The sequence below is a fragment of the Camelus ferus genome, chromosome 1, assembly GCF_009834535.1.
Source record: "Camelus ferus isolate YT-003-E chromosome 1, BCGSAC_Cfer_1.0, whole genome shotgun sequence".
NCBI classification, from domain to species: Eukaryota; Metazoa; Chordata; class Mammalia; order Artiodactyla; family Camelidae; genus Camelus; species Camelus ferus.
The window spans coordinates 31,838,452-31,846,121 of NC_045696.1; the positions used below are offsets into that span (position 1 = coordinate 31,838,452).

Genomic DNA, 7,670 nt, shown 5'->3' on the forward strand with positions numbered 1-7,670 from the left:
ACTGGGACCATATACATCAACAAGTGTCTGAAAAACTAAGAACCTCAGAGTTTCAGTTGAATTTTAAAGAGTTAAAGCAGAGGTTAATGGAATAAAATTTATTTTAAAAGAGTCACTATTGCTTAATAGTTAAACCACCTTTGGATCAGATAGCCTGGATTTGCAACCTGACCCAGCCACATATAATCTTGGATAATCTACTCAATCCCCTACACATTACTTTCTTGAAAAAAGAAAACTAAAGCGACTGTGTATAATAAAGTTAGGAGATAAATTAGATTCTGTATGGAAACACTTCCCACTGGGGTTGGCAAATGATAAGCATTTAATAAATATTACCCACTATGATTAGGTTTTAGGTGATGGGGACTTGGAGGATGAGAAGAATTAGCACAGAGGAGCAGAATGAGAGCATTCCAGGAAGTGGACATTTTAGGCAGTTAGATAGAAATGGGCTCCAGGTAAGGGGAGAGGAAGGGGGAGGGAGCAACCCAGAAAATAAATAGTATGCCTGTACTCAGGATAAGGGGTTCCAAAAACTTTTACTTTCTCTAAATGAAGGCCAGCAAAGAAGCCAGCTAGAATCGAACGCTGTGGCTGCGCAGTAGGAGAAGGACCTGGCTTAACTTGACCCAATGTTCGTTATAATGTAATTAACATTACAGTTTGAGCCCCTTCCTGTAGGTTTCTCTGTGTGCATCATGGGTAAAAAAAACATGCCTAAAAGAGATGTGCGTGCCTGAGAACAAGGAACATGAGCTGTCAATCAGCCTGAGCACTCAGAGAGAGTAATGCATCAATAACCAATCATGAAAACGCCCCCTAAGCCAGGATACAAGAACAGGAAAAACAAAGGAGCAGAGTCATTTTTCCTCTCTTGGATTGGCCAACCCCCAATTCTCAGGCATGTACTATATTTTACTACCTTTTTACTTCACTAATAAAATCTTCTGTTTATATCACACTCTCTTTCTTCCATTAGAAATTCTTTTATTTGGGGTGACTAAGAACCAAGGTAACTTTTATTTCCTCCTCCTGGTAACAGAGTATGATTAAAGGCTTAGAATAAAAACATTCTCATCTCCAGACTGTGGCATAAATTCTTTTAATCTTTCACTTGCCTAAATCCTGATCACTGTTCCAATTTTAATTTAATGTCTCCTTCAGGAAAGCCTTCACTGAAACATACATTAGTCTTGATTACAGTAGCTTCTACTCATTTAAATCTCATTGAATTCTGCAAAACAAAATCACAACTAATAATTTATCTGTGTAAATTTTAAAAATATTTCAGTTCTTCTTCTGAACTTTGAATACCAGGGGAATAAGAACTGTTTCTGTCCTGGGTATACCAGTATAGCCCAAGAGCCTAAAATAACACCCAACAAAAGCCAAGAGTCAGTGTATTTTGCTGGTACATGAATGAGTGAATAAATGAGCACATAACGAATTTTACATCTTTTCAGAAGTAAAACTTAGATGAAAGAAAATGTTCAAGTAAGAAAATAAGATATTAGTTACTTCAGATTAAGTCAGTTGATGGAGAGATTTGATTATCAGTCTAATTAACTTTGCAACAAAAAGGAAGTAAAGATTTTAAGTTTTGTATTTTTTAATTAGCATTTGATTCATGTTCACTTACATAATACTGGTCACATAGCTTTTAGGAAAATCTTGTAGGAAGAGGTAGAGACTGAATACCAAATAAGGTGCTCTTATAAAGAGACACATGAAGTGATAAACAACTTAAACTACTCAACAGGCAGAACAAGTACAAATTAGAATTTGAATTTGGCAATTTCCAAGAAAATATATTTTTTAAATTTTATTCTATGCCCTTAGACTTACTTCATGGATTGGTTTATTTTATTTAATTTTTTTTAACTTGGAGTGACCTATGGGTGGCAGTGGGGGGTTGTATTAGTAAGACTGCTAAACCCTTACTTTTCAACATGTGGCCAAGTCTCAGAATCACCAAGACAGCTGCAGGTATCTTAGAAATGAAGAATTCTAGGATCCCCTCAGAACTGCTGAACTGAAAGCTGCATGTTACCAAGATTTGCAGATCATTTACATGCACAATTAGCTATGAGAAGCACTACTTCAAGTAGTGTCTTAGTCTGGCCATGGTTAACACTATGCTGAAATAGTGAGTGAGCACCAGCTACTGAAAGAGAAGAATTGATAGATTTTGAAAACAAATTATATCTAGAGATGAGGTAAAGGTAACTGTCATTGATTTTAGCACATCAATATAAACAACTGATAAAATGACAGTGTATTTTAAAAACAACAACACACAAGGAAAATAGGATAAACTGTGGATTGCAAGGTACTCTTGTGAGGACATACAATAGAAATTTTAAAGTAATTTTGGTTATCATATCTAGGCTCAAAAGATATTGTTATTCTTTAAAAAGTGAACTCAGTATCTTCAGATTAAATAAATTCCAGCCACATGACCCTCTGTGCTGAACTTATGGGTACTAATGTCATCTTATTTTTTCTCAAACACCAGCTCTCCTCCAAGGCCTAGTTCAAAGGTGATGTCTCACCTATGAAAGGACTGGGGCTTCTTCAATTCAAAATGAACTAGATATATTTATACATTATCAGAGAAGACAAATTTAATGGTTTTTAACAAAAATCTTTGTAAACTATTTTCATTTCCTTTTTTTTTTTACACACTTCTATATTTCCATTTTATAGGCTGTTAGTTCCTATTGGCTCATATTAACTAAACACTTATTTTATCAAATCTACTGATTCCATCATTTAGCAACACAAGGTTGGCACTGAAGATAGAGGAGAAATCAATGGTATCTGTCTTTTAATATGTTCACAAGCTTATGACAAAAACATAATAAATCATCAATTTTATTAAAACTTGATAGCTATGAGAAAGGTACACAAGCTACCATTTGTATATACCCAGTGTCTCTGGGGAAATAGGGAGACAGCTTAAAAGTATTTTGAGAATACAGATCATAGTTCATCCCTCATGTTTTTTATTTTCCTAAATATTCCTTCCTCTCTAACCTCACATACTTTTTTTTTTGCTGAAAGAGTAATGTAGTAGACACTAATTAAATATTTTTGAGTAACTGACAACCAAACCATGTCCATATGTTCCATTAAGAACACAAAAAAAAATTAGTAAGATTTTCTATTTGAGAAATATTGTTTATAAAACTAAAAGCATGTTTTTAAATTTGTTCTACTACTTACTGAAACAAAAAACAGTGACTCAGGAAGGATCATTTAATATCTTAATTCCCAGAACCTTGAAATAGACAACCAGTTCAATGAAAATGTGCTATTTTATATAAGGAGATAACTTACCTCAATCTTACTCTACTGGAAGCTATTTTTTTTTTGTACTTAGTTTTCAGCACTGTGTTGTTTTGTTTTAGTAAATGTTTTTCTCTTTAAATTCATCAAGCTGAATCTCAAATGGTTAGAATAAACAGAGGTTGATCACAGACAGGACAAGTGAACAAAAATATAATGCTATCCAATCCAATGCTTCCCTCAAATGTTACCATCTGCCTTTGGGCAGAGTAGAGAAAAGATAGAAGAGCCCAGGACCTCTCATTCAGGAATTACCGTTTGTAAAGATAAATTCAAACAAGGCATTCTTCTCTGATATTCCTAGGAATTCTCACCCTCCTGCTTCTTCCTATCTACAACAGATACCACTAGCTGCCTCAAATATTCTCACCAAACCCAAGCCTCATCCAAATGAAGAATTATTCAAATGTAGAGAAACTGAAGAGTAAGATTGATGGGGTCCCATTTCATAACTCTGATTGTGACTGCCAAAGACTTCATTTAATTTTAACTTATTACTGGTTGGTTCAGAGTGCCCATGCCCACGCCACAATATTTTAGGATAATGGGTGCTCTGACCATGGGGAATTAAAGTGTTAGTTCTGATGGTTAAGGGGAAGCGTACTTCTTATTCCTTCTATTTATGTTTTTTACCTTCTCTAAGAGTAAACAGATACCTTATTTAAATTTAGTAGTATCCCCAGTAATAAGTGAAATTTGGGCTTCAGGATCGATAAAGGGCAAAAAAATGTGTTCAATTGGTGCATTTGTTCAAATGTTACGGTTAATTCAGACCTATGTTGCAGAGACATAAAATTTAATTAGTACTCTTATTTGTTGTCAAAATTCTTTTAGTAAATTTTAGATTTCCAATAAAGTTTGAACTTCAATTTTAGTAAATCATTGGCCTCTGTTTCTGATTTTTGTTTGTTTACTAGATACATTTCAAGGGAGTTCTCTATGTTCTGCTCATACTTATAAGTTTCTCCCTCCAGAAAGTCGAAAAGCAGTAGCATAAGGTTACTTTCCCATGGCAATAGCAGCTTTATTGGGATTAAGGATCCTCAACTGAGATCAGGTTTATACCTCCTTAGCTGTGTTCCAGGAGGGGTACCACGGGTATTTTCCCCTATATCCTGGACTATAAGAGTATTTTTGCAACACAGGCAAAGGTATTTTTAAGAGTTGTAGCGACTCATCTGTTTTAGGAGGGTAGCCCTCAGCATGCTACATAGTGACTAATCTTCTTCCACATGAGCAACCCCTGATGGGCCTGTACATTGCACAGGTTGTCAATCTTTCTCTTAAGCACTCAATAGGATGAGGGCAAGTGACAGGTTGAGACACACAGTCATGGTCACAAGGTAATTCAGTTACGAGCTATAGTCAGTTATGGCTTATGTTAGAATCGAGACACATGATTCAACCCGAGACACACAGACAGTCCCAGTCCTACAGCCATTTTAAGGAGTCCCCCAATTCCATAGTAACATTTTTAATGACAATTAGCAAAACTTCCAACTTAGATTAGTTAGATCTATAAAAGAGACTTTGAGAGCTCAGTAAATGCAGTGCAAAGCAACATAACCCAAAGCACAAACCAGCCAGCAGGCAGCAGCTAAAAGTGCATGCTTCTCAGCAGGCAACAAAACCAGTCAGCAAGCAAAAGCATTAGAAGAGAGATCTTCCTGAGGTGGTGGTCACTGTCTGGCCATCCTCCTCACAGAGCCAATCAATTTATTCACCCCACAGAGATGGGATGGGCCCTCCTCCTAAACTTTGGTTAGGATATTAAGACCGATCATACTACACTCAATTAAGAGGGGTTTTTGTTTGTTTCACAGTCATTACCATATCAAATAAATTACTCTAATAGCACTAATGCAGCTGGAGGTGCTCATTACAACACTGAACAAGATTTCCTACCTTGTTTCTGTCCAAAGAGAATGTCTACCCTTTTGTTCCTTCCCCCTTTTGGGAGAAAAGCCGTTATAGTCCATTTACCCAATTAAACCTCTTAATTCATTTCTTTTTAAAAATTTGGAGGCACCTGAGTTTCCCTGTTAAGAAATGAAAGTCAAATTGAGTATCCCATCCCCTCCCCCACTTCCACAGGCCAAATTAAGTACCTGCAGCGAGGGTATTTCTGTTGCCTCTGATTTCTTGAAATGAGTATCAAAAGAAATGGCATCAAGTGTTCATGTCGGGCACGGAGCGGGCTCCAGAAACTTGTCAGACGTAGCATCCCTGTGTCTGGACTGTCTGGAGGTGACGTGAGGAGAATGTGAAGGCTTGTTGCTGGGGTAGATACAGCAGCTGGAAGCCTGTACTAAGCCAAGTCCCACCTACAGTTTGTCCAGGAAGTCGGCCAGGGCTGGGATATCTTCATTCCGGCCTTCGGCTGGGGCGGATGGGGCTATCCAAGGGGTTTCCAGGCAGGATCTGCTGCTGGTCAAACACGCACTGGGGGACAGCCCGGCTGCCAGCCGGAGTGGAACCTCGCACTGGCAGTGGAGCCAAAGGACTTCGTTTTCAGGCAGGTGAACCTTCACCACAAACACCAGGGTTCTGGCCACCTGGGAGTCCTCAAAGACGTGGCCCTGCTTCTTGTTCAGGCCACAGTAGACGCCACCGACAGCTTCTTCCATACCGGGATTCTCCACAGCTGAACAGGCTCCGTGAGCTAGGCCTCGACTGTCAGCCGTCCCGCCCTGGCAATGACCCAGCAGCCCCCGCGCTCGATAACGTCTGCGTGCAGCGTCGTGTCGTGACGTCAAAGCGCACGTCACGCCGGTGATCACGTCACGCAGGTCGTTCTCCTCACACAGCAGCCCTCTCCTTGCTGGCCCTCTGGAAGCCAGCCGCTACATTGTCCTTGATCTCCTTGAGGTACTGCACAGCCTCGGTGAGGACTTGGAGGCAGGTGCCTGCCGCCCAGGCCAAAGGACCTTGTCTTTCGAACCTCAGCCGAGTCCCACTCGTACTCCTCCGCCAGGTGGCGGGTTCACTGCTTGAGCTCCCAGTGGGTGGACACGTCATCCTGTTCGATGTCTTTGGCCAGGCCGTTGGGGAAGGGCCACACCTTTATGTACAGCCGGTTGTGCTTGTTGGGCGACCTGGACAAGCAGAGCACGTTGAACTCCTTGCTGAGAGTCTCATGCTGTACAAGACAACTGGGTGCTATTTCTTGATGGGAATGCAGGCATGGTCCTCCTTCAGGCCCTTCAGGAGGATCTCTGGGTGCACTTCACCGACCCCTGGGATGATGTGCTCCCTTGATTCCTCTATGATGCACTGCACCATGGGGTCCGACTTGGCAAGCTGCTTCAGACCCTCAACCAGCTTGAGCAGGTCAGCCAGGTACTTGGCCTCCAGGATGAGCCTGACAACCGGGACTCACGCTGAACTTATGCACCTGCATAGGCATACTCGTAAGTGGTAGTGGTGCCTGTATTCACCAGGAACTGGGCCACACCTAGGCCCGTGATGCTCCTGCAAGGCTCATCCTAGATGGGCTCCACAAAACGTCCCATCGTAAGGATTGTTCTCTGGATCGGCTTCAGGTACAGGTTTTTCTTCCTCTGGGTCATATAATTGGGGGCGTGTATTGTGATCATTTTGCATTGTATGCAAATATCGTATCATTATATTTTACACCTAAAACTAACAATGTTACGTCCCAATTATACCTTGATAAAAATGATTTCTTACAAAAATATTAAGAGGGTATGAAAAGGTTTTACTCACATAATGAAACTTTCTTTCGAAAGCAGAGACATCTCCCAAACAGGTCCAAAAGCGGCAGCTTGAGGGAGAGAAAAAAAAAGAGACTAGTTTGGCTTTTATTGTGATTAGAGGATATCATTGAAGCGAGGATTCCTGTGAGTGGACTAGGGTTTGCATGGTTTGGATTTCCTGCTCTTGCCAATGGGGGAACACCTAGTCTTTCTTATAAGCTTTGTCAGGTGTGGGGCAGAAGAGGGGGGAAGTCATTGAGTTTGAAAGCTGTCAGCAGTTAAATGTCAAAAATGAAGTCAGAGTGTTTATTAAAATGCCACGAGTTCCTTACTTTCAGGGCCTTTTCAGCTACTAATTTCTCTCTTATGAATTATCTTTTAACTGATCATAATATAACAAGACGTTGATGATTTCTTCTGTTGTTCTATAATTGTGGCTTAAGCTGAGAATAGACTGCCTTAAGTACTTCACACTCTAAATTCAGAGAGCCAACAGAAGTTGGAATTATTGAGGGGTGGAAGTTAGAGAATGGATATGTGTCAACCCTACTTATCCCTACCAATTACTATAGAAAGAAAATTGGCAAATATGACTATGATATT

General features: G+C 40.1%; 1 pseudogene; it reads right to left on the reverse strand.

Annotated features, from left to right (window-relative positions):
- Window positions 1-5,715: 5,715 nt before the first annotated feature.
- LOC102511398 lies at window positions 5,716-6,947 on the reverse strand (annotated as a pseudogene).
- Window positions 6,948-7,670: the final 723 nt, after the last annotated feature.